Genomic DNA, 26902 nt, shown 5'->3' with positions numbered 1-26902 from the left:
GGCCCAGGATGGCCCAGCCCTCATCCTGGATGCCTCACTTAGTACCCCAGGTTTTGTGCTGGGTTCTGGCCTCCACTACCCGCAGGTCGAGGCTTGGCTGATAAGCTCAGCAAGTCCAATATTGACTGTGCCCTCAGAGTATATTTTCCTGGTCACCAAGGCTAGATCAAGGCACGGGGACTTGTTTTTCCTTTTGGTAGCCCCGTCCTCCTCCCTGTTCCCTTCCCCACACTCTGAAAGGGATCTGAAGATCCTGCTAAAATGGTTTTATGGGGGCGGGCACCTTTATCTGTTGCTGCTTTTATGGGAAACTTTTCACAGAGCCGAGTACAGAAAATTATCTTTTCAAACATACCATTCAGTGTAATTGTAAAAGATCTGCAGTAATTGCCCTAGAATCTGCTCAGAGAAAACTTGAAATCCAGGGGCTGCTGTGTTTTAAAAGAAACAAGAACCCTGGGCGACCAGAAAAGCTCTGTTCATCCTGTTGGGGCTCATCCTTACTAATTCATTGTTTTTGGCAAGGGGGGAGAAAGATTGCTTTGGAAAGCCTCTTGGAAGGACCCAGAAGCTATTGGCATGCACACACACACACACACACACACACACACACACACACCCTAGCAAGGTAGTGGTCTGTATTTAAGATTTCCATGTAGGTAACTCAAGCATTAGGTCTGTGCTGGGTCCCGCTGCCTTTCCTGTCCCCATATCCTAGTGCCACATGCTTTCAGGGGACTTTTTTTTTTTTTGGCAGAGCTGAGGAACAGTCAACTCCAAAGAGGCAAACATGGAGGCCCCAGTAAGGGAGCAGCTGGCAGGGAGAAGGAGCAGGGCCAGAGGCTCAGAATAGCTGGTTCTGGCGCCAAAGGGTGAAAAGGGCAGAGGAAATGGGTAGGCTGGGGCCCGTGGGAGGGGCCGCCCGGACAGGGAGGGGAAGCGAGGGTGGGTGTGTGGCTGTGACCTGGAGATCACGCATCCATGAGACGTGTTCAAAGTGGAGATTCAGGAGTGGGCGAGAAGCCTGTGAGGGTGGAGGAAGGGTCTGGACTTTGCCTCTGGCCAAGGAGGGACCGGAGGCAGGGCTCCCTCCGGATGGCCACTGTGCAGACAGCAGCCACGGATGGCTCTGCCGGAAGGGTGGCCTGGGGTTTGGTGGGCCAGGGAGAGGCAGGGCTGAGCAGGGCTGAGGGCCAGGCTCAGCCCTGGGCTTTCAGCTGAGGATGGTCCTGAAGATGGAGGAAGAGGCTCCCTGGGGTTGAGGGCTGGGGCGTGGGACACTCCTCAGGAGCTTCCTTCCTGTTCAGGAAGGACGACATGCTGAGGCACCCTGTTGCTCAGTATACAGGAGGTGCCCAGTAAGTGCTGGTGGCCTCACTGGCTGAGTCCCAAAGGGCTTGTTCCAGGTGGACTTCAGCTTTCAGGGCCACTTGAGCGAAACCATCACCAAGTATTTATTGAGCACTTACTGGATACTGAGTGCTGGACAAGGCTCTGCAGAAAAGTCCAGTAAGGTATAACAAGCAAACCTAGCGAGCACTGTAGTCGGAGCCCTTGGCAGCCTCCCCCAGTCTGATAGCCAGCTCGAATCCCAGAAGCTGAGGAATTGGAAGAAATCTTTCAGAGGTCAGTAGGTCGGATCATCCCTAGGGCTTGTATTTCATGCTCCCATCCTTGCCAAGGTCTGAGTGAACACTGAAGGTACCAGGAGCTCATCATCTCCTTCCCTCTTCAGGCCACACTGACAAGGAGAAGGAGTGGGGTGGGCAAGGAGAGTACCAACTGAGAGTCAGCAGCTCCCGGCCCAGCTTTTCCTCCTCTGGCCCCGGATCTTGGAAAGCCACTTAGTGCCTGGGTCTCCTAGTCTTCAGCTCCTGAGCCAGCAGCTTGGCTCCTGCCGCACGGGCCTTGCATACACCCTCTGGGCTGTGGTCATCTCTTCACAGAGTGCTTTCCCTGCCCACCCGGCCACACTGAGCCACAGAGTGGAGTCCTGAAATTAAATGAGCACCTAGATGCTCATTTAGCCCCTGCTTCATTTCCATACACTTGCTCCCATGGCATCTGCACGGAGCCCGGTGAGGAAGCCTTGGTTAGGACATCTGTTTGCATTTGGTAGGTGAGTTAACCCAGGCCCAGAAAAGTGAAGTGACGTGTCCAAGGACACACAGCCAGCCTGTGAAGCTGGAGCGGAGACCAAAGTCTCCTGGGAATCCAGACCCATGTGCTCGCCACCCCCAAACTCTGCCTCTGTCAAGGGAGCTCAAGAGACAATACCAATCGTAGGATCTGCCAGCTGGACAGGTTCACGCACCTCAGTGCTGCACTTTAAACTTCCCCTGCAGCAACCTGGGGAAACACCCCAGCCACCCTTTATCCAATGTCTGCCACGTGCCAGGCCCCTGACCTCCCATGGCTTCACTGGCCCATCCCAGAAGCACCTTCTGAACAAAGTAGGCAGCGCATTTTGTGGATCCGCGGGAATCATGAATGGGGCTCCCAGCAAGCAAGGAATGCCCTAGAAGTGGCCTCTTCCATCTTTTAAAAGCAGTGCCATTTTTTTTCATCCTTCTCTTGAATCATCTCTAATTTTTAATGTAAAAGGAATTCATTTTGCCTAAGTAGTTGAGTAAAATTGAGCATCAGAGAGATCTGCCATGTTGTATCCCGTCTTTTTGCGTCACTTCTGCCACACGCCCCCGCTCGGATTCCTTCTCATCTTCACGACCGTTCCACCCAGTGGGTGTTTTCAGGTCTGCTTGACGAAGGAAGATCTGAGGTTCAGAGTGGTCGAGCGCTGGGCCCTGAAAGACAGCGCCCCATGCCCACCCCTGCCACGTGGTAGATCCCATGATGTAGATGGAAAAGGAGCTAATGGAGCTAGGGCAGAAGGCTTCCTAAAGGAGCTGGGGACCCAAACGGGGGCGTTGACAAAAGGAACACACAGGGCTGCCTGAGTAAGGCCTCAGGGTAGGAAGAAGGTTGCCCACCTGGACCCACAGGGAAGCACAGACAGTGGGAAGAGATGGGGTGATTCCTGAAGAGCCTGTGGGTTCAGAATGGGGGAAAGGGTGTTGACCATTGGTTGGGCCATGCTGTTTCTCCTCAGGGGTGCAGTTCAAAGTACTCTATCCTAGGCCTGCCATGGGCCCCCCATGACAACACAGTGCCCATGCTCTAGAGGCACTGGGGGTCCCCTCTTTTCCTCCTCTCCCTGATAGATAGATTATCCCCGAATATACCACTTCAGTGGCCCTCTGGAGGAAACCCTTATGCTTCCAGTAACCAGGGATCCTGAGCCTCCCCAAGACTGGCTGCCCCCACCCATGATGATGTCCCCAGCCCCCCAGGCCAGAATTCACACTCCTCGTCAAGGAGTGTGAATCCCCGTCAAGGAGACAGGCTTTCTGGCAGGTGAGAAACTGAGAGCCTGAAACATTGAAGAGCCCGGCTTCCTACCAAAGAGAACAATTTGCCGACCAAGGACAAATGTTGTATGATTCCATGTATGTGAAATACCTAGAACAGGCAAATCCCTAGAGACAGAAAGTAGATTCCAGGTTGGGATGAGGAAGGGGAGGGAGGAAGGGATTACCGGGAAGTTATTGCTTAATGGTTACCGTCTGTTTGGGTTGATGAAAAAGTTTTTGAGATCGTGGTGATGGTTGCGCAGCTCCGTGACTCTGATTAATGCCACTGAACTGGGCACTCAGATGGTTAAAATGGCAACTTGGACCTTATGTACTTTTTACCACGGTTTTTAATTTTTTTTTTTTACCTAATTTATTTTACTAAAAATAAATTTTATTTATTTATTTGATAGACAGAGATCACAAGTAGGCAGAGAGGTAGGCGGAAAGAGAAGGGGGGGAAGCGGGCTCCCTGCTGAGCAAAGAGCCCGACAAGGGGCTCGATCCCAGGACCCTGAGATCATGACCTGATCCGAAGGCAGAGGCTTTAACCCACTGAGCCACCCAGGTGGCCCTTACCATGGTTTTTTAAAGTGATCCTCAGATAAAGAGGTAATCAAAGACCATCCGTCAAAAAACAATATGGGGGGGATGTATCGTGCGGGTGACCCAAACAGGTGTGCCGCACATCCAGCTCCGAATCCAGGACCCACAAGGTGTGAGCTTCATGGCCCGGGCCAGTTCCTCATCTCCCTTTCCCTGAGTTTCCTCGTCCATCATATGAGGTTATCGTGAGGCTTCTGTGGACTGGTGTGCCCGCCACTGGAGTAGAAGGATGAAAAGTCTGTGATGAGTGGCTCTCACCGTTGTGAGAGATGGTGTCTGTCATTACTGTGAAGTAGCTGGAGTTCATAGAGTTAGGGAGGGGAGTCAGGCTGCCTGGCATCCGGCCCGGGTTCTGTTAGGAGGTGAATCTTGAGGGTAGTGAGAGGAGTGTGTGGTGGGGGGAAGGATTAGGGAGCAGGGCTTGAAGCTCATGAGCAGGGGTAGAGTGGCAGGCTTTGTCTCCTGAGACATCCCCAGCAGGTGAGGCAAGGACTAGAGCAGGGCCCGATGAGGTATGGGGTTGGATCCCAGAAGGGCCCGGTCCCTTCGCTCTGCTCTCATTTGCTCCCTGAATGTGCACAAGGCCACAGAACGTGGGTGAGGCTCAGGGGCCCCTCATGCCTACCCGGAAACACGCGTGGTCTTCTCTCAAGAACAGCCTAACTTGGAGTGTGAGCCCCCCAGACACGAGTAACCGGAATCATCAGAAACTTTCTCCTCTGGGAAGTGCAGTTCAGAGCTGGGGGCCAGCAGGATACAGGACACAGGGTGCTCTCTCCTTGGGATCGCTTCTGTGAACTTCCCCTTGCTGGTCTGCAGCTGTCCTCATCTGTGAAATGAAGGGTTGGTGTGTCCTTTTCACCGGGAACGCTGGTGGATTTTGTGACCTTGTTTGTACGAATGTCTTCGAACAGAAAAACGATGCCGTGATTTGATCAGTAACGGGTTTTACAGAATTGTTTTGATTGAGGATTTACTGAAGATACACGGCTTGGCTCCCTTTATCAGCTTGGAGGACTTTGGGCAAGTTGCCTGAATTCTCTTTGCCTCAGTTTCTTTGTCTGTAAGGATAGCAACAATCCCCATTTGGGGGCTCAGGTGGGGAGCGGGGGAGGGAGGGTAAGGAATCAACGAGCTAGTGTGTGTAAAATCATTTGAATAGTGCCCAGCATCTAGAAGGTGGTTTTTTTTTATTGTTTTTAAAGATTTTATTTATTCATTTGACAGACAGAGATCACAAATAGGCAGAGAGGCAGGCAGAGAGAGAGAGGAAGGAAAGCAGGCTCCCTGCTGAGCAGAGACCCCCGATGTGGGGCTCAATCCCAGGACCCTGAGATCATGACCTGAGCCGCAGGCAGAGGCTTTAACGCACTGAGCCACCCAGGTGCCCCTAGAAGGTGTTTAATAGATGTCCGGAGCTCCCTGCATGTGGGGAGCACTGGGCGAACCTCCTAAGACATCCAGAAACAGCAGAGGGTCATTCTCTGCATTCCAGGGGCTTGTCAGCCTTAGCTCCATGATGCAAGACAGTCTCCCATGACACAGTACGAGAAAGTACATCATCCAAGTGCATGAGTGTAAGTGCATAAGTATAAGGGGTTCTGGGTGGGTCAGGAAAGGAGGAGGATGGAGAGGACCCTTGGCCTGGGCCGCGGGTAGGCAGAGAACGAAAGAAGGGAATTCTAGCAGTTGAGCACGTGCTGGGGGTGGATGTGGGCATGTGTGTGTATGTTTGCTAAGAGAGCATGGACAATGGCTTTACCCCGGAATGGGAAGTCTAGGCCTGGGGACCCTGAGGCAGTGCGACAATTTGTGTCACAGCCATACACCTCTCCCGCCCGTGGCCGTGAGCGGGAGCAGGACTGCATGGAGCACGGGAGCAAGCCCTTATGCATAACCCAGGGTGTGATTAATTTAATTATTTCAAAAGCCCCTTTGGTATTTCACGAGGGTCATGCCCCTAGCTGTGGGCTTGAATACGACTGCAGCAGGTTTCAATAAAATCAATTAATTTAATTTGATTTGGTTTTATGTACTTGGAGCTGGTGCCTCTTGAACTCCGTATGAAAATTATTGCAGAATAAAAATGCATATTAGTCCTCAAGCCCAGTGTCCTTGGACTCTCTTCAGGGAGCCTACAGTGCTGATCACAAAAGCAAATCCACCCCCCCCCCCCCCCCCCCCCCCCCCCACCAGGCCTGGCAGGGGCCACTGCCCACTGCTCCAGCATCCACCCCGCCTGCCTCCGACAGTGTTTATGGAGGCTATGTGCTTGTACAGGTCCCTGGCTTCCAGAAGCACTTTCTCACCTGCAGTGAAGGGAACGCTCTTCCATCTTGCTCTCATGAAAGGAGCTCGGAGAAGTTTGGCTTGGCCGTGGGCACTGGCTTCCTGGTTCGCTGTTGTTAGCTAAATTAAATGGAAGGCTGTGCGCTGCTGTGGGCTGAACCTCGGCTGTGCCCCCCACCTCCCCGCCCTCAAGAGACCTGTGAACTTGGGCGAGTCCCTTCACCACCTCTCTGTGCTTTTGTCTCCTTCCCACAAGGGTGAGGGCTGGATGCCTGCTTGCAAGGCTCCTTCCAGCTCAGGGTCATATTCCACAGGACAGCTGCTCTTCCCGGGGTGGGGCCCTGCCTCCTTCCTGCTCCCCTCCAGAGGGCTGGGAGCCAGCTCACTGAACGGTCCATGGGACTGCACCCAGCCTGCACCTCCCAGCAGGAGCGGCTTCTCCCCCACATTCCTGCAGGTCAGAGCAAGTACTGCTCTCAAGAGGGCGGAGGGTTACAGCTCAGGGGGGCCAACCCTGTCATTTTACCAGTGAGGGAACTGGGTTCCAGAGTCACACAGCTATGGCTGTGGGCATGGACGAGGTTCAGCCGCATTCACCGTCATTATAAAGGGTGGAGGTTTTGCTCAGCCTGCGTTTTCCAACTGTTCTTTTCATTCCTCTTTTTTCCTGTTGGGATGGGAGATGGCCGAGCCATCTTTGGGGCCTCCCCGGTAAAGCAGATGCTGACACCAGCCATTCTGGAGCCGCTGGAGCCCTCTCTCAAACCTAGTGGCTGCCCTGGTGACCCTGGTGAGAGTGGGCTGAGGGGTGCATTCCGAAACTGATGCCTGACATTCCGCCCTTCTCCTCCCACAACCCCTCCTCCCGACCTGGCATTTGGCACTGAGCTCCGATCCCCTTGACGTAGTGATAAAGGTTTTGCACAGAAGGCTTACCTCCTCAGCCATTCATGGCAGAAATGGAGTCTGTCCTTTTTGTCCCCATGTCCTTACCCTCTTTAGTCCTCCAAGCCTCTCACACCCAACAGGCTCCCTGATATGCTGAGAACTGCCCCGACACTGTCCTCACAGTATTTCATTTAATCCCCAAACCAGCGCTGCAGAGTGAGCAGTAAGTGCCCCCCACCACCACCCACAGTTTACTGTTGGGGGTGGGCGTGGCTCAGGGAGAAGGTCACACAGTTCCTAAGTGACAGGCCTGGGACTCAAACCCACCATCTCAGCCCTGAGACACTAACACCATGCTGAATGGCCTTCCTTGCACAGAATCGGTGTTTAACAGATCTTAAATGACCGATTATACTATACTTTCCTCTGCCAACAGCAAATGTCCCCGGAGAGATGATGGGGATGATTACTAATGCTACTACTAATAGTAATAATAATTATTATTCTCTGTGAAGTAACTATTAATGTGTCATGCACCAAAACTCACAACTCTGGCAGAGGCGGCTACTGTGATTACCTGGACTTTACAAATGCAACAACTGAGGCACAAGGAAGTGACTTGCCTAAGGTCACCCAGAAAATAAGTGAGCAGGGCTTGATTGAGTCCAGCCCTGCTTCTGAGGTCCAACCCCTAGCCTCCCAGTCGTAGTAAGATCTGCCTTTGGCTCTGTGTGGCTCTAGATTTCAGGTAGCTGGTGCTGCTGTCAGGGAAGGAGGGCCGGGGTCCTGGGGTGGCGTGTGCGATCAGGGACGCCAGCAGCTGGCACTACCCTCCAGGCAACTGATAGCTGCAGCCTGGCTGGCCGCCTGCCTGGCCCACATCGCGCGCTGGCATGAAGCCTGGCCCGGGGGTAGGCGGGCAGGGGGTAGGGGGCAGCCCGGGTGGGCAGTCCGGCGGGGCGTTCTCAGCCCGCGGCCCTCGGGCCTTTTCCGCACCCCGCTGCCCCTCTCCCGGGTCCCCGCCGGGGCCGGCGCCGGCTCTCCAGCCTTAACCGCGGGCCGGGGAGGCGCCGCGGCCTCCGGGGGAGGCGGGAGGGTGAGGAGGTCGGGCTGGGGCATTGCGAGAATGCGGAGGGGAGGCCGGGAGAAACCGGGCTGGGGCCGCGGAGAGGGGCGCGGGGAGCACAGCGCGCCGGGGGCTGGGGGGAGAGGAGGGAGGGGCCCAGGGCGCGGAGAATGACCCGGAGGAGGGCTCGTCAGGGCTGGGGGGGAAGGGAAGGGAGGGTGCGGGGCCGCCGCGCGGAGCGAGGGCGCGGAGCGCAGGGGAGGGGCGGGGCGCCGGGAAGGGGGCGGGACCAGGGTGGGGGCGCCCGGGCTGGACTTGGGAAGGGGCGCCGCGGGGACCCGGGCTGCGGGCGGGCGCGGAGTCTGGAGTGCCTGTGGTTACATCACGTTCCCGAATCTGCTTTCTCAGGGAGCAGGCCAGGGGGGCTGGCTGGGAGGCAGAGGTGGGCGAACCAGTCTGAACCGGCCGGGCAACTCGAGGGGTGTGGGCCCGAAGAACTGTGGGTGCTCCCAGCACCCTTTATCCTTACCACGCTCGGGAATCCGCCCCGTTGGTTTTACAGTTCCCCCCACCCCGGCCCCACCCTCCCTCGCCCTCCCTTCCCTTCCCTCCCCTTCCGCACCGCCCCCCCATGTTGGCTCCTCAAAGGAATGGGTTAGCCAAAGGGAGGCACCAAGCTCTTGCCCACAACTGTCCCACTCCCACCCTCTCCTGGAGTACTGCTGTGCGTGCCCTCCCTTTCTACTTCCCTGAACCCCTGCTCCTCCCAAGGCTCTCTGGTGGAGTTTCGCGAAGGAGCTTAGTGAATACGGTGCCCAGGGCCCTTCCTCCCGCGCAAACCCTTTAGGGGTCCTTCAGGGTCCCCCCTTTCTCCTGTGGCCTCGGGGCCTAGTGCCCACAGGCTTCCAGGCCCCTGCTGGCAGAGAGAGAAGACTCAGGCAACCTTAGCAGGGTAAGAGGCTCACTCTTTTCCAGGGTGTCTGCATTTTGCAGGGAAATGGCTGAAATTGCAGGTACACACACACACACACACACACACACAGGCCACCCTGAAGTTACTCTCAAATGTTGGAATTACAAAGGCTGGCCACCAGGTTGGGGGAGGGGATATCTGAGGTAGGGGTGGCTTTTCAAGGACCCTCAGGTCACATCAAGAAGGCCACCATGGTCTCCCTTACACCTTCCATTGTCCTGCCCCATCTCTCTCTGGCCAGCGGTACTTCGAATTCATCCCCCAAGGCTATGAGTTCCTCTGCTCCTTCCAGGTGGCACACCGGACACCCTCCCTGTGGCCATGGGGAGCTTTGTGACTTTGCTGAACTTGCATTTCTCCCAAGCTTGGAGTTCTTTGACTGAGATCACCATTATCTATATGTCAGGGCTGTTATGAAATCGATTAAATTACTGGGATCTTTAACAGAACGGGACCACAGACATCATCATCCCAAGCAGATCATCATCACAGGTTTTGCAGACTGAGGCCCTTAAGACCTGGAGAGGTAAGTGACCTGCCCAAGGTCACACAGCTTGTTAGTGGCAAAGCCAGAACTCTCATTCACCTCCTAGCTCCCTGGTCCAGTGTGCTTTAATTTTAGGTGAGCTCTGTGTTTTAGGACCTAGCTTAGCACCTGGGTGGCACAGAGAGGAATGAATGAGGCCTCAGTGAGGAAGTTGGAGAATATCACTTTGCAGAGGTGAAAAGACCTTGAGCACTGCCCCTACTCCGCCCAGCACAAGCTTGGGACTCTAGTCCCTTCTCACTGAATATGCTGGTGAAATGTTTCTCCAGGGTAGCCAGAGACCACCACTAGGAGTGTAGCATCTGCTCTGGTCATTTCAAGCCAGGTCATTGTGCCCAAGGAGACTATGGGTCTGGAGGTAGGTATAAGCTTGAGCCAAATTGGCAACTCCAAATCAGAGCAATCAATGCTGTGACTCTTTTCCATTCATTGCCCTCAGCCAATATCTGAACAGGTTGCAAAAGACCGAGGCATGTCTGTTCCTGCAGGGACTCTTGTCATCCTGGGGCCCTGCCAGGCATTGTGTTAGGAGACCATGATCCCACAGATCCAGAGACGTAGGGCTGAGGCCCCCGTCGCTGACTCTGGGCTGCCCCGGCCTCTGGGGTCCTACCTGCAGAACCTTGGCTGTTTGTGAGCACAGGGTTGGGAAGAGCAAAAGGAGGCTTGGAATTCAAGACAGCTGGGCTACAATGATCAGTCTTAGTCAAGTATTTGAAGAGGAAATGGGCCGAAGTGAATGATTAAAATAAATAATACTTCTGGTTATAGGAGAAGCCCATGAACTTGGACCACACTGATTTGGAATTTAGGACAGTTGAGCTTGGCTGTGGCGAGATTCACCTTTGCACTGTGAACACAGCCTGATGAATAGATGAACAATGCACACATGACTCTGAGTGGGGAGGAAGGTGCATGCACGTGACTTTATTGTGATGACAAATTTTGACCAGAAGCGGGTCAGCTCTGTTCACCTTGGTAAGCATTTTATTGACAAACATTTATTAGGGACCTTCTACATGCCAGGTTCTGTGCTAAGTGCCAAATTAGTAAGCATTAATTTTTGAATTCTCGTAATATGAGGTTAAGAATGATCATCCTTCCCATTTTACAGATAGAGAAACTGAGGTTGGTGTCAGAAAACCACCAGGATTCACACCAGGGCAATCTGGCTCTAGGGTTTATGCTTTTAACTGCCAGGTTTTATGTATTAAGACAAGGGGGATAGGATAGAAAAAAAATTGAGTGGCCTGTGACCCCTACTCCCTCCAGGGGCTTCAGCTCTAGTTGGAAGAGGGAAACACAGGGCCTGGCATAGAGCAGGTGCTCGATAAGTGGATTAATTAGCTAAGCCATGGTGGGGACGTGGAATGAACTGCTTGAGGGCAGAAGTGGGCTTGCTTCTCCCTGCATCCCCCACCCCATGCCGGTGCTTGTCCATAATAGACATCGAACACCCAAGAGAACCATAGGAACTGAGGATGGGAGAGGTCACTGGTCAGAGAATTTTTCAGTTGGAGAGACTGGCCTGGGGAGGGGAAGGGATACACCCAAAGCTGCGGGGTTTCTGGTCCACTGCTCCCTCTGCATGGCATTCTTTTTGGCTGCGTGGAAGCAATGTACTGAGAGAGACACAGGTAGAGGGGCTGACTGTGCCTTCATTTTCTCAGGCCCCTGGTTCTCACCCCCACCTCTGGGGACTTTTCATCTTCCTGTTCCCTCTTAGACCGTCCCTTTCCCCCTCCCCAGCACTAAAAGAAAGCCTTCGAGGCCTGGAGATGGGTGAACCACGCAGTGAGGTGAAGACCATGCTTGACACTCTTCCTCTCGGCCTCTCCTGCCGTCCTCTGCCTTCGGATTCTGCCGTCTTCTGTCCCACCAGGGCAGGGCCAGAAACCTGGGGACACTCATCCACGTGTGTGTTGTGAACAAACGCTCCAGCACACTGCCAAGGCCCACCAGCCAGAACGGAGCCGCTCAGGCCCCAACACACTTCGTCCAAACTCACAGATGGAAGAGCCAAAAAGGCCTTCAAGCTCACTGCCTCCCCGGTCCACCGCCGCGCCCACCCCCCAAGGCCTTCATATTACTGATGAGAATAAGGTAGAGAAGAAGGAAGAAGACAATTAGAATTTCTGCTCAGTGTCCAGGGACAGCCAGGCCGACAGAAGCAGAGCTGCGGCGAGGAGACAGGACTTCTGTGCTCCTATTCAGCCCCTGCTCTGAAGTGTACGGGCCTGTGGTTTTTGGGAAACCCTGTTCCGTGTGTAGCCTGTCAGGGCCAGCGTTATGAAAAAGCTAGCCAGAGCTTGTTTGCCTGACACTTTTGCAGCCCTCCCCAAAGGCAAACCAGCCGTCATTTCTGATGGGTGCCCTTGGCAGCAGCTACAACAAATCCACCAAAGCAAAGAGAAGGAGAAGGAGGGCCAAGAGGGGAGCTGGTGTTTGCTCCTGCTGGGAACCTGGGCATATTGAACTCGTCAGCTCGTCCGGCCCAGATACCATCTTGTTCCTGCTTGGCACGGGTTTATTGAGCCCATGCATTCCTCCTTGGCAAGAGCTTCGGAGGGAAAGGAAGCGGGACTGTCCCCGGGCTTTGGGGAAGGCACCCGCTCCCCACTGTGATCCTGTCTAGCCCCTCTCTCCACCCCCAGCAGTGCCTCTTGGCCAACACTGAGCAGAATTAGAATTTCTTCTGCAGGGTAGTGCACATACACTTCGATCTTGCCATTGAGTGCGTCTGTAGAGCCTCTGAGGAACCTTGCAGTTCTAATAGCCTGAGTTTGCTTCCATTTCCAATCTTGTTATAGTCACACAGCTCAACTGCAGAGTCAGGCTTTGGGATGTCTAACATGCTGCTATGACACCTTATAAGTGCCAGAGACTCTTATAAACACTTCACAAGTATTGGCTCAGGTCACCCCCCCCCAATACCTTTTACAGACCAGGAAACTGAGGCAGAGAGAACTTGGTCCGAGGTCACACAGTGAGTGATCCCAGAGCCAAGATTCAGGTTCTAGCCAGAGTCCACACTCCCATCTAGGATTCCAGGCGGCCTTTCTGCTGGGATAACCAGATTTTTGATGTTTTGACAAAAAAAAAAACTTAACCAGCTCAGATCTGTTTCCTCATCTATAAAATGGAGATAATCGTAAGTCCGCATGAACCCCTCAAACAGTAGCTTTGGGAAGTGTGAAGGGCTCTACAGAGCAGAGGGCTGGTTCTTATCTGACCTCATTCCCAGCCAGTGTTGACTCACCCCCTGGCCTGTTTATCCTCCATGGGGTAGCAGGCTCCAGCAGGCAGCAAAGGCATGAGGGCACAGTAACTGCCCATGAGAATGCTGGACCCCCTTTGCCCATTGGGACCTTCTCATGTTCAACCCCCAACCAAACACTCTGTAGTTCAACCAAATACAAATACTCTGTAGTTGTTACATATATATTTCTTTTATTATGGTATTTATATGCTTTTCTTGCTATAAATGCGCTCATTTATTAAACAGCTCTCCTTGGTGAGTATGGCAGAAGCCACATGGGGGAAGCCAGCTGCAAGCCCCAAAGCTCTGTTCCCCCAGAGTTGGTGGCTCCTTTGCCCTCACTCCCCCCTAGAATCACAGCACGCCCAGTCTTAAGCATTAGTTAACTTTCAGATGAAATTCTGGCTGGGGTTCAGAAGATGATTCCACCCCAAAGATTAAGGCTGGGAAAACCCTCATGAGTGACAGGTAGGGGGGTCATGCCTGCCAAAGTACACCTGGAGAGGCCCCTAATTGGGCTCCCTTTGCTCCCTCTCAACCCCCTCCCACCCCCCACCCCTCTCCCCCACTCTGTTCTCTCCTCTTCATTACCCATTCCCTGTGCCAGGAAACACATTTTCTCAGGGGTGCTTAAACTTCCCTGCTACTCCCAAGTACCTTAATTTCTTACCGACCCCACCAACAACAACTGAAGCGGGCGGGGCGGGGGGGGGGTAGTTAGGATGGAGGAAATTGGCATCATTTGAGCTCAGAAAAATGTTACAAGGTTTCTCACCTAGTGTTCCACCAGTGGTCCAGTTCTTAAGAATGGATACAGAATAAATTCTGACCAACTGCAGCAGCTGAAACCTGGAAGCCATCTCAGGTGGCCTGGGAAAACAAGGAATGCTCAATTCATCACAAGGAGGCAGCAAGAAAATAAAATGATGGATCCTTTTGTGCACCGTACTTTTCGAGGGCTTTCTTTTACAAACAGGATTTAACTTGATCCTCACAAAGATTCTACTAGGCAGGAATTGCCCCCTGGACAGACAATCCGATGTCTGAGGAGGGAGGCAGGAAGTCGTTGAGAACAGGAAAAGCGAAGCCCCAGGGGGCTGGTGTACTTCCTCTGGGTACCAAATCTATGGCTGTGCTGGACTGAGCACACAGGTCTGGTGCGTGTTCATTTTGGGTGCTGATCTTAAGCCTGGCTCCACTTTCCTCCTTATTTTCCTATTGCTTCATTTTCCTGTCTTATTTATTATTATTATTTTTAAACGTATGTTTACCTACCAACGAACTGTGGGCACATTTGTACACTGGTTCAGATCCTTTGGGAAGAAGACCGATTATAAAGACACACATCCTGGGGCGCCTTGGTGGCCCAGTGGGTTAAGCCTCTGCCTTGGGCTCAGGTCATGATCCCAGAGTCCTGGGACACATCAGGGCTCTCTGCTCAGCAGGGAGCCTGCTTCTCCCTCTCTATCTGCCTGCCTCTCTGCCTACTTCTGCCTACTTGTGATTTCACTCTCTGTCAAATAAAAAAAAAATTAGATTAAATAAATAAAGGCACACATCCTACCCAGGATGTTATTGTTAATCCATCATTTCGTAAGGTCTCCCATGGAGGAGAGATTTGCATATTAATCAAGAGTTGCTTTAGTAACCTTAGACACACCCTATTTCCTTGGGGATGGAGTGAGGAGGTGGGTCTGTAGAGCCTCTGAGGAACCTTGCAGTTCTAATAGCCTGAGTTTGCTTCCATTTCCAATCTTGTTATAGTCACACAGCTCAACTGCAGATAAAGTAAGACCCAAAACTCTGATTTTTTTTTTTTCTAGCATAGCTCTTGTGGGTCTCAGCCCGGGCAGAGGAGCAAAACCCAGAATCTAGAAGCATCCCTCTTTCCCCACCAAATATGACCGGACCATACAAATGTTACAGCACCAAGAAGGAAATAATTTAAAATTTCAAAAAAATAAAGTCTGTATAACATAATAGAGAATATTAGGGGTGCAGGGAAACCACATGTATTTGTCTCCCTCTTCCGCCTGGGACATAGCCAAGAACTGAGTGGAAAATAAAACCATATGGAACCAAAAGTAGTCACAGAATGCATGCTAGAACACTCATTCTCAGGGGGCCCATGTCACTGGAGGGGGGGGCTTTTGGCTCTTGTTTTACGCATAATTTTCTAGTTTCCCACCTTCACGGGACCTGCTGGAGCAAGCAGAGCGCGGTGGAGGGTAGCTCAGCTTTGCCATGTTTGGGGGCTGGGAGGGAGGGGAGCACAGTCCCATGCTGGGGAGTGAGGGTGGGGGGGGGGGGGAGGGGCGGTATTTCTCTTTCTGTTATGCAAACGTCTTCCAATTGTTTAAGCAATTCCCATGAAGGGACCTGTAGGTCTTGCAGTGGTTTGGAGGGTGTCTTGCTTAATCTGAGTACACAGACTCAGGCCAGAGGCACCTGCAGGTATGGCCAGACATGAGGTGGCAAGAAGAGGGGTGGGGGATGGGGCGAGTGCCTTGAGGAAAAGCGCTCACCATAAAATGACGGGTGTGGAAAACAGGGTGGGAAGAAAGTACCTTTAATCATAATAGAATCCTACACACATAAATTTGTTCTCAATGCGTGTATATTACTTTTACTTTCAAGATTAAGAAACGCTGTTTTATTTTCTGAAATGAAAGGAAATGGCAGACCCAAGAGGACTGGAGTTGGGAGAGTGGCCCTCTGTGAACAGGCCAAGCTAAAGGACTTTCACCGTCAGGGAAGAAAGGCAGTTCTGGGAGTGAGGTCATTTGCCACAGTCTTCTGCTGGCCTGCCTCCCTACCCCCGCCCCTGCCCCCCCCCCCGCCGCCCCCACCACTCTCCTTGGTCAAGCTCAGTCCTCCTCCTGCCCCTGAGAACAGACCCAGGACTTAGAGGGCAGGGCCCAGACTGGGTATCCTGAAGGCTCACTAAGCCCTTTGTGTGGGGTTCCTCTCACTCCCTTCAGGGCCTGGGATCCAACCCACAGTGTTTCCTCCTGCCTTGACTGGTCAGATAGGCTCCTGACCCTTTAACATGCTTGCTTGTTAGGAGTCCAGGTGGCGGGGCCACACTTCCAGCATCGTGCTTAGCCCTGACCCTGCTTGCTTGCTCAGAACACAGGCTGTGTGCTGTGCTCCCCAAGACTTCTCAGGTTCTGTGTCCTGCTTGGCCTCTGGACATGACAAGGCTGTCACAGCCCTTCCCTTGAGGTTTTCCCAGCCGCGACCCTGAGCCACAGGTATGAGTGTATCTACCCCTCCTTCCCAGCCCTGTCCTTTGGGCTGGCTATCTTTCCTGCCCACTGTGTGCCATGCTTTCCAGGCCCTATGGTTTTCAGAATCAAGATCAAAACCCCAGAGAAGAGATGAGCTGAAATGACCACTGATTTCAGTTAAGGAGAACGGTCCCACCTTCACACGGACTTCCCAAGAACTTTTCACAAGGCACCGAGCTGGACCTCAGCGACTATAGCCAAATTCCAAAAAGACATGGGTCATACCTCCGCGTGTATCTCGGAGTGAGTGACTCAGGGTAGATTGAGTCACGGTGCTGTGGCCAGGAGCTACTGCCCTATTTGTAGCGCTTTTGAAATTGCAGCTCTAGATTTGGATCATTTATCATCTTGGTATTGACTGAAACACAGTCTCCTTTTATCCCTCCCTTCCTTCCTTCCCTCCTCTCCTTTGATTGTGGCAGTGAGTTCCCAGGCTCTTTTTCACGCTCCCGTCCTCCAGCAGGCCCTAACAAGGAAGCTACCTCCTGTACCTCTGTGCTCTGCGTTGCCCAGCAAGAGACAGAGCGGCAGAAAAAGAGTGTGGGTGCGGTCCAGCCCCCTCCACTTATGAGCTGACCTCAGGCAAGTTATCTAGACCTCCTTGGACCTCAGAACCTTAATCTGTAAAATGACCACGCTGATACCTTGGAAGGTTGTTGTAAGGATACAATTAAGAAAACGACCGTAAAGACTTTTGTATATTTTCTGACTCATATTCCATGCTCAGTAAACGGAAGGTATACTGTAACTACTCCTGTTAGTTCTTTTTTTTTTTTTTTTTTTTTAAACAAATGTAGACAATCTGCCTGGCTTACTGAAGTATATTCACTGAACTACCCCTTTAAAGGCATAGAGAACAGAAGAGTTAAAGTATTCTGGGTCCAGTTTTTTGGAGGAAGGTGGAGATGGGGCTGATTGTGAAAAACAGGACACGACTGCTCTCAAAGGCTGTATGGGGTCCCAACTCCAGGACTAGCCCACCTCGCTTCTGGTGCCCTGTTTCATTTATGGCTGTTTGCTTTGGGGCTAGTGACCTCAAATCCCTGGGCCTCCAATTCCTCCCTTGTAAATTGGAAGGTAGAGGACTGTCCAAACCTCCAGGGCTGCTGAGAAGTAAACAAGATAGTCCTCCTAGAGCACTCAGCGCCGTGCAGGACACCCACTAAGGGCTCCAGAAGGGCTTGCTGTGATTGTTTTCAAGTGCATCCCATCTTACGCAAGCGATGGTTCTGGAAAAGTTGTGAAACCAAATCCCCTGTGCCCACTAGCTGGCTTCTTCACTTGGAGAAGGTTTTCTCTTTGCCTTGGATCATTCTGAGAGGGCAGTGACCGAACACCTCCATGCCAGGTGTACCGTCTCCTGCCTGCTCCGCCGGCTCACAAGCGCACACTGGAAAGTAAGAAACTCAGATGTATAAACACTGGCTCTTTACAGCATCTGTTTGCTAAATGTCGATCAATTTCTTCCTCCTCCCTCCCTTTTTCCCTCCCTACCTTCCTTGTATTCATCTATCTATCCATCCATCTCTCATCTACCTATCTGAGAAGGACCACCTGAAATCATTTCCACTCTCCTTCCATGGGTTTAAAAAAAAATGCGTGTGTGTATATATATATATATATATACATATATAATACAACAAATAGTTTTATATATATATACATATATAATACAACAAATAGTTTTTATTTCTCAATGACGCCCACCTTTCATTTACATTTTATTCTTTGAACTTCTGGAGGAGGTTCATAAACTTTTTTTGAACATTGTTAAGCTCTCTGGGCTATCTTCCCAGAAAAAGGAACATGCTCACATCTTCATACAATTTTGCATAGTGATTAGCTGGGGGTTTGTGACTCCTCTGACCCCTCCTCCCCCCATGCCTCCCAGACACCCTGGTAAGGACCCCTGCTAATGTAAGAACTTCCTTATGGAAACAGTCCGTGTCCCAGTAGCAGCTGACAGCAGCTAGGCATGCTTTCAAGGACACCCTGCCATATTAGGACTCCTTTGTCTGGCCAGCTGGGCCCCAACTCCTTCCCATCTTTATCTTCCTCACCAGGCTCCCACTGCTCTGACCAGTGTGGCTGGCCTTTGTCCTGCCCCGGGCTGTCACCTCGCCTTTGTCCTACCTTCTCCCCACCTGCTTATCTGCATCTAACCCAGGGTTCAAGTGTGCCTGTGATGGCTTCCTCTGAGGGAGGGATCAGAGAGTTCCCTGAGGATGTGGAGCTCGAGCAGAGAGGGGACAGGCCCTGATTTAGCTGCAGAAAAACGAGGCGAGGCACTGAAAGGTGAGCTCCTAGCTCCGCTGAAGTCTGAGCTGGTACAGAGGGGCAGGGGGACAGGGAACCAAGTGTCAGACCTGATTTTTCCCTCCCGCCTGGTGGGAGACTGAGGGTGGGGAGACATCTTGCCCCCCTGGAATGAGAAACCAGGGGCAGGACATACCGGTTCTTTCCCAGGTGCTGGCCTTGACTGAGTATGTGGCTCCGGACAGGTCCGAGGTCACTTCAACAAGGAAGCCTTAGTTTCCTTATCTCTAAATGATGGGTGGAGGGGGCATGCTGGCAGCGCTATGGTGAACTGGACACTCTTGAACATGGCAGGGGCCCGCCCAAACGTGACACCTTTCTTGGAAAATGCAACATAGCAGTCTTCTGTGAGGAGCCATGAAAGTCTTCACACCCCTCATTCTTTTTATCCCGAGAATTCAGTCTAAGGCAGAAGCCCACAATAGAGGGCAAGCATGTGCAAGGGTGTTCGTGCCCACATTATCCGTGAGACGGAAGAGTCCGGGGGGTCCACGTGCACATGGGAGCAGCCGCTCCTTGGCATTCTGCGTGGCTGTTAAAGGTGGTTGTCCGGCAGCACGTGCTTAAATGCAGATGCAATCCAGCGGCTGCAATCCTCCTCCTCCCTGCCCCCACCCCGGACACACACACCTGAAGGGCCCATGACAGTGACCGTCACAGTGCTGACTTCACAGTTTGCTGTTGAGGACGGAATACTGACTTCACAGTTTGCTGTTGAGAAGGGAACCAAATAACATGGTGCAAAGCTCTCAGCACAATGCTTGCGGTGACCGTAATTATGATTATTTTCCTGCCCTCGGGGCTCAACAGTGAGTCTTTCCTTTGATGAGGTCCTTGTAGGAGGCCAGGCCCTTGTTTGATCTTCACAGTGGCCATTCAGTCTTGCCCTGTTCTCCCATCCACCCTACAAACCTAACCTTGACCTACGGAGAAGGTCCAGCTTCGAGGAGGAGGTCCTGGGCACCGTTAACAGTGTGGTGAAGTCACTGTGCTGACCCTTCAGTCTGGCCAGTTTGGCCCTGGGGAAGGGCTATGGACTGTCCTGGCTATACCCAGTGGCCCCTGGCAGTGGCATGCTGACCAGGACGAGGGGTGAGGCCAGCCTCTGCCTGAGCACACCTGGAGCCAGTTAGAGAACGTGTTTTCGGGCGGGTGTCAGAGGCTGTCAGAGCCTTCCTCCAACAGAGAAGCTTCTGGCGCACGCCCCTTCCCCAGCAGCAGCCAGCTCGGTAGCCCGTCCTTCCACTCACCGGTCCCCTTGAACACTGTACACCCACCGCCACAGCCCCACACACTCACATACACGCCCATGTGCGTGCACACGCACAGTCCTGCCCTCATCGTCCCCATCCCCATCACCACCCTTCCTCCTCCCGGTCAGACACCTAAGAAGGGACCCATGGACCCCCAGTGGGTATTTGTTATGCCCAAAAGATACCAACGACCTGGTTGGGCAATGGGGCCCTCATACATTTGCAGCGACCCCGTAGGGACAGCCCCATATTCACAGTGTTCACTAAAGGGACCTTGGGTGGAGGCTAGGGTTCAGGGCCAGCACAGCCAGCCCTCGGCTCCTCAGGGCTGTCTGGCCCCACAGCCTCCTGTCTTAGGGGCTGTCACTTCATGTCAGGGTGTTGCCTGTACGTCTCCGTTGAAGTTCTTAGTTTTGTTTTGTATTTTTAGTTTTCTGGGTATAAATACCTTCTTGAAAAAGGTTTTGCTTTGTAGTTCTGTCTATAGGGGACTGTGCTGGGGGGGAGGGAGGGTGCCGGGAGCACTGGAGGGGGGTGGGGGGCTGCTGGGTAAGTCACACCCCGCCTATCCCCCCACCTCCTCACTCTGTCTGGGGGCTCTAATCCCTGCTCTCCTGGTCTCTCAGGGTGCGGAACAAGGCGATGAGGAGGATGCTGGAGGCCACAGAGTGCTCCCACTAAGGCCCTGGCTGAGAAACCATGATGGCTTCACCCACCTGACTTCACAGCAGATGGTTGTCAGGTCGTGGTCCTTCCCTACTAGAAGGCTGGCCCCGTGAGGACTCGGAGATGTGGTTGTGTTCGTCACTTTATAGCCAAAGCCTGGACTAGTATGGCCACAGACCCACAGGCACTACAGACCTGGGAGGCCAAGGGAAGAGGGGAGGGAGGGAGGAAGGAAGAAGGAAAGAGAGGAGAGGAGGGAAGGAAGAGAGGGGGAGGGAGGGAGGAGGTGGAGGAAGCTTCCTGCCCGGGCTGCCAGTGCTGCCCTCTTTCCCACTGCTGTCCCCTTTGGCCATGTCCTTGCTGAGCCCTCCTCCCCCTCTAGGCTCCCTGCTCTGAGGCAGACAGGCCCAGTCACCCAGAGCCCCGGCCTGGCCCCGGGGGGAGCCCAAATTCTTGGCACTTCCCCCTCCTCCTGCTGTGGGTGCCTGACTGTGTCACCCAATACAACCTGGGAGGAGGGCAAGGCCCTGGCAGCCCTGGGGCCTTCGGGCTGTGAGCCGCTGGGACCCTGTGTCTTGTGGGGCCTGTCAGACTCTGAACCCTTCCCTGGGCCCTGGCCAGGTGGGGTACTTTCCCCTCGCTTCCCCAGAGAAAAGTATGTGCTCAGCCTGCACCTCCCCTCAGAAGGCCGGGGGTCAGGGCAAGCTCTGGCTGGTCTCTCAGCACACCTGAGAAGCGGGAGGCCACTCCAAGTATGCAGGCCTGCCCTCTGGGCCCCCCTCTCACCTTCCAGCTCCCACAGGACGGGGCGGCCAAAGGCTAGCTGGCCACACAGCTCTGCTCCTCTGGGTCACCTCCATGTGCTTGGAGAAGTGGCAGTTTGGTCAAGGAGTTTGGCAAACGCCAGTAGGTTCTAGGTGACTGGCTCTGACCAACCCCCTCCTCCCCCCAAAACATGGTGGCAGAATGTGTGTGTGGCTTTGGTAACCAACAGATTTGGATAACCTTTGTGACCACAGGAAGGGCTGTAAGCATAGATTCAGCTGGTGGCTTCTTCACGCTATAAAGAGCTACGAATTGTTATTCAAATCGGCATTTTAATATTTCAGTGAAATCCGGTCTGCGGATCAAAGTGATAGAGCCTCTGATTACAGAAAAGTCCCTTCTGATAATAGTACAAACAGGGAGCTCAGGAGAGTGAGGGCTTGGCTTGTCCTCAGAGCAGAGAAGCTACAGGGCCTCGTAGGCAGAGACTGGTGTGTCCCCAAGTGCCACCTTTTCCTCTTGTTCCAGCCAGATGGGTTGAGTTTTCGCTCAGTTTTCCTCACCTTTTATTTATTTATTTATTTATTTATTTATTTATTTATTTTTAAAGATTTTATTTATTTATTTGACAGAGAGAAATCACCAGTAGGCAGGCAGAGAGGCAGGCAGAGAGAGAGGAAGGGAAGCAGGCCCCCTGCTGAGCAGAGAGCCCGATGTGGGACTCGATCCCAGGACCCTGAGATCATGACCTGAGCCGAAGGCAGCAGCTTAACCCACTGAGCCACCCAGGCGTCCCTTTCCTCACCTTTTAATTAAATGTTTGTGGAGCATAGAAGAAACACAGAGTGGGGTGTTAGATGGAGCCTCTGTTGACTCTGGTGAGAGCAGTCGAGGAGGGGAGGGAAGGAGAGGGGAGAGACACTAAGATTAAGACTAACTACCCTAACTTGCTATGATACTACAGGTACTCTCCTCTCTAGTGCGGTGTGATTACGAGAGACTGTCTTCCCGCTCTTTCACGAATTTTCTCGAATTGGGGAGAACTTCATGTATATTTTCCTCAAATATAGTTCATATATATTCATATTTTCTTAAAAATGTATATCCATAGAAAGAAAGAAATGTATGTTCTTTATAATAGAGAGAAAGAAATTATATATATATATCTATATGAACATACATAGAGAAGAAAAACTCCAGTTTTCTTTATATATGTGTATATATTTCAAAGAAATCTGAGAAAGAAATCTCCATTCTGCCACTCACTCACTGTTTCTGATCCAGGTCTTAGTTTCCTCCTCCGCAAAGTGGGAATAAAAATCCCTTCTTGCTGTACTCTCCAGGGTTGTTGTGGAGGCCCAGTAGGGCAGCCGGTGTAAAAGTCACAGAAAGGGAAAGCCCCCTATGTGTAGATGTAGATGTTGATGTCATCGGAGGTCTGGTCGCAGAGCCAGTGCTGTGGGCACCTGGCTGCTGGGGAGGAAGCCCCCCCCCCCAATAAGATCAGCCCCTACTTGGTGCTGGTCCTCGTCGAGGTCACCGCCTTCTCTGTACAAGCCCCCATTTCCATGCTTGCATAGCCTCGTGTGCAACGGCCACGCTCTGTCTCGGTCCTGAGCGGGCGAAGTTCTCACAGCCTGAGTTGTCTAACACAAGTCAGCGGGACTGACCACACAGGCAGAACCTTCTCAAAGCCACCCAAAGTACAGCATGGCGGGGATTCTCTTCTTGTCCATTTATCGGCACTTGCAAGTGCGTGGAGGATGCAGAGCACCAGACCTGGGGAAGTTCTGGGTCATCCTCTCATCTCCTCCATTGTCCCCACTTACAGAGGACAAAGCTGAGGACTAGGGAGGTGGGTGACATCCCTGCGGGCACACAGCCCAGCAGTGACAGAGGGAGGACTAGACGCATTTTACTTGTTTCCCAGATCTGGGGTTCTCACAACAAAACTTTGTCCCACACATATTTGCCAGGGTTCCTACCGCATACCAGATACACACGGCGAAAAGGACACATGGGGTCCCTGCCCACAAGCAGCCTCTATTCTAGTGGGAGGGACAGTCAAAAAACAATCCAGTAGGGCCAGCAGTTAAATAAAAGTGTGCAATTTGCCTGAGTGCTTTGATGGCAGGTCTGAAATGGATGGCAGCAGGGAGGTCTCACATTTATCTGTGGTGCTCAAGGAAGGCTTATCTGAGGAGGTATGTTTCTGCAAGACACAGGGAGAGCATGTCAGGCCAAGGAATCCACACATGCAAAGTTCCACAACAGGAAGGAAAACGAACCCTAGCAGAGGACAGGAGCAGGAGGCAGGGCTGAGCTTGGAGAGAGGAGCAGGAATTTTGCCAGAGCCTTGAGGGCCACTGTGAACAGTTTGGATGGCATTTTAAGTGCCCTGTGGTACTGGGCTGAGGGAGGGGGACAGGAGCGGGAGCAGGGAACCCTTGAGGAGGTCCCTGCAGAGGTCAGGGTGAGAGGGATGGTGGCCCAGCCAAGGGCAGTGGAGGAGGAGGTGGCAGGAAGAGAGAGGACTGGAGATCTATTTTGGAGCTAAACTTGCAGATGGATGGATTGGCAGGGGTGGGGTGCAGAGCAGGCCGGAGAGGGAGGCAGCCAGGGTGGCTCAGAGTTTCCGGCTTAAGTAATCCTCAGGCCCAGGGCTGTGCAAACTCCCCAGGGAAGACTTGCTCCAGGGCTTTTGACCAGAGTGCCCCCCTGCCCCATCTCAGCCTCCTCCTGGCTAATAATAGCCTCCTGGTGCAGGAAGAGTCATCAGACTGCCTGTTCAACAGCTGGAGAAACTGAGGCACCCATCAGCAGAGCAAACTTCTCCTAAAACAGCCAGCTATAGGAGCTAGACAGAGCCAGAGCTGAGCCCCAGAAACAGCCTTTGGGCACCAGAGTTCTGAAGACCGTGGTGTCCTGTCCCGTTTTATAATTCATGGAGCCCCGTGACCTTGAACAAGTGGTGAGACCTCCGTGAGCCCATTTCCCCATCAGTGACATGGGAACATAAGAGTATCTACCTCATAGTGAGGTTGCAGAGGTGAAGAGGGCGGGGTACACCCTCAGTGGACATTAGCTGTTTCTGTTTCTGGATAGCACGGTCCAGATCCGTCTCCATCTCTCTGTACCCACGCACACAGGTGGTCTGTATGTGTGCACGCACCTTCAGAAGCCGCAGGCGTGCCTACGTCACAGCAGATGCACAGGCACCACTGAGGTCTAGACGGTAGCCGGTTTGCTCCCTGGGCTTCTGTTTAGCCTTCTGAGCCATGCTGGGTGGTTGGAGTAGAAGCTTTCATCCTCCCTGGACCAAGAGTGAGTTGTGGGTTTGGAGGCAGATGTGAAAAGCAAGGCAGCTGTAAGCCAGCCTGTTTCCAAGAGCTCTGATCAACCTGACCCAGGAAGAGGGGCGGGGGCGGGAAAGAACTGGGAGAGGAGGAGGGGCTCCAGCCAGGGAAGGAGTGGAGGCAAAGAGGGCCTAGGAAGGAGCCACATCCCAAAAGGAAATGCACAATAACAGATCTAGAGTCTGGCCAGCCCGGAACCCCTTCTGTGGGTGGCTGTGCTAGCCTCCGCAGTCTCTTTCCCCGCCCCAGCCCTCCGAAACTCCTTTCTGTTCCCGTTCCCAGCAGGCACCTGGCACGGGGACTGAGAACAAGGAGGCAAGGCTGGAGGGGGCCATAGGGTAGGGCTCCCCACTTTTTGCCCAGAGCCCTTCCGAAGGGCGTGCCCCAACTGGGCACACACAGACAGTGATTAAGGGGGAGGGAGGAGGGAGGAGGGAGGAATGACATTGACTGTCCACTGCGGGGCCCAGCCGGTGGGCTGGCCAGTGGCCAGCTCTCCCCTCAGGCTCTTGGCTGCAGCTTCCCAGGCCCTGGCCCCACCCACTGGCCTACTCAGACACTCCTTCAGATCGGGGCTGGAGCCCTGCTAGGAGGGGCCGCCTGGGGGCAGGCTGGGCTCGGCACCGCAGCTCTCCCCCACCCCTCCTGGCATCCTCCCTCCTCCACCACTCTGCCCACATCCAGCTCCAGCTGGGTTTGAAAGAGGTGCTCCAATTCTCCCTCCCTCCCTCCCAAGCAGGCCCGGCCCTGCACTCTCTCTTTCAGCCAGAAGCTGCATCCCAGCAGAAGCTGCATCCCTAAACTGGTCGCACCACTCAGACCCCAGCCTGATGTTGCATTCACTGGGAGAACCTTCTATACCTGGCCAGCTGCCTCCCCCCCCAAAAGCCTTCACACCTGCACCTGACATGCCCTCCTGCTCCCGGCAGCACTTACATCCCAACCAGCCCAGTCCCCCTCCTGCAGCCCTTTCCCTGAGCCCAGTCTTCATGTCTTCTCTTGGCTCCTTGTCTGCTCAGCAGAACTAGCGCCCTGCTCCTTAAGGACCATTTACAGGGTTGTAGGTGCCCTGCCACACACTGACCGGCCCCCTGTGCTCTATCTCCCCACAAGGCACGAGGCTTTGAGGGGGGGGCACCCCTCTGCACCACCCCACCCTGTCTCCACCCAGGCCATTGAGGTAAACCTCTTCCGGGCTCACAGCAAACACGGCTGGATTGATACCACTCCATCCCGGTCCCATACTGGCACTTTCACCTACCGGGTCCGGGAGTGGAGTATGAGTTCCAAATGACTGGATATTTAATTAGTGACTTTGTGGACAAAGGGATTTGGTTTTTTGTTCCTGGGTTTGGGTGTTCCGGGAATACGTGGTTTTTGATTAAAAAAACAAAACAAAACAAAACAAAAACACAAAACAAAAAAAAAACTATGGGGTCACCTAATCTTGGAAACTGTCCACCTGCCCAGATGAAGTGCTTCCCATTCTGAACTTCAGTGATGGATTCCCTGACGTCGCACCCCCTCCCCACTTCATTCCATGCCTTCCTGGCTCCGAGACTCTCTGTCCCCCTCCACCCCCCACGCTGCTGTCCACGACCCTCCCACTGTAGCAAGGAGCGTCTGGCAAACCCATTCCTGCTCTCACCCATGGATATTTACAGTTTTGGAAGCACAGAGAGAGACCCTTCCTGCCTGGTGCAGGCTATCTGTAGGGCGTGCCCCACAAAGGAATGAATCACTAAGACTAGAATTTCAGGCAGGGGTCACCTGTTGGAGAAAATATTTTAGTCTGAACCATCTTCCTGGAGTTCTTGACCTTCATGGGCTGATGGACCTGTGGGATTTACCTTTGGCTTTGGGGTGCTTTAAGGCTAGTGGCCTGCCCTTGGAAGAGTGGCAGAGGCCACAGACAGCCAGAACTCTGATTGGGCTCCTTTGTTTTGTGCTGATTCTCCATGGCACAGGGGGCCGCTGATCACCAGGGAAGAAAAGCTCCCCTTGGCTCCTTCTCCTTATCTGAGGGGAGCCAGCATAGACACCAAGGGGTTAATGAAGATTTCACCCTCCCCAGGTGGAGGGTTCTCCCAGAAAGAGGGAGAGGAGGCCTCCCCAGCTGGCAGTTCTCAAAAAGGGTATGGTGTGTGGCTTTAAGGAACAGCCACACCTCTCTGTAACTGGTGCTTGGCCCACCCCAGATGTGGACTGTTGGATCTCT

The 26902-nt window shown here is 53.2% G+C and overlaps 1 protein-coding gene across 3 annotated transcripts in view; it reads left to right on the top strand.

Moving 5' to 3' along the window:
* ZBTB7C (zinc finger and BTB domain containing 7C) overlaps window positions 1–26902 on the top strand; it is a 337583-nt gene that overhangs the window by 204741 nt on the left and 105940 nt on the right. The window lies entirely within an intron of this gene.

Source organism: Mustela nigripes, chromosome 8 (genome assembly GCF_022355385.1).
Source record: "Mustela nigripes isolate SB6536 chromosome 8, MUSNIG.SB6536, whole genome shotgun sequence".
NCBI lineage: Eukaryota > Metazoa > Chordata > Mammalia > Carnivora > Mustelidae > Mustela > Mustela nigripes.
Note: the sequence above shows the minus strand (reverse complement) of the source record. Positions and strands in the feature narration are given on the sequence as shown.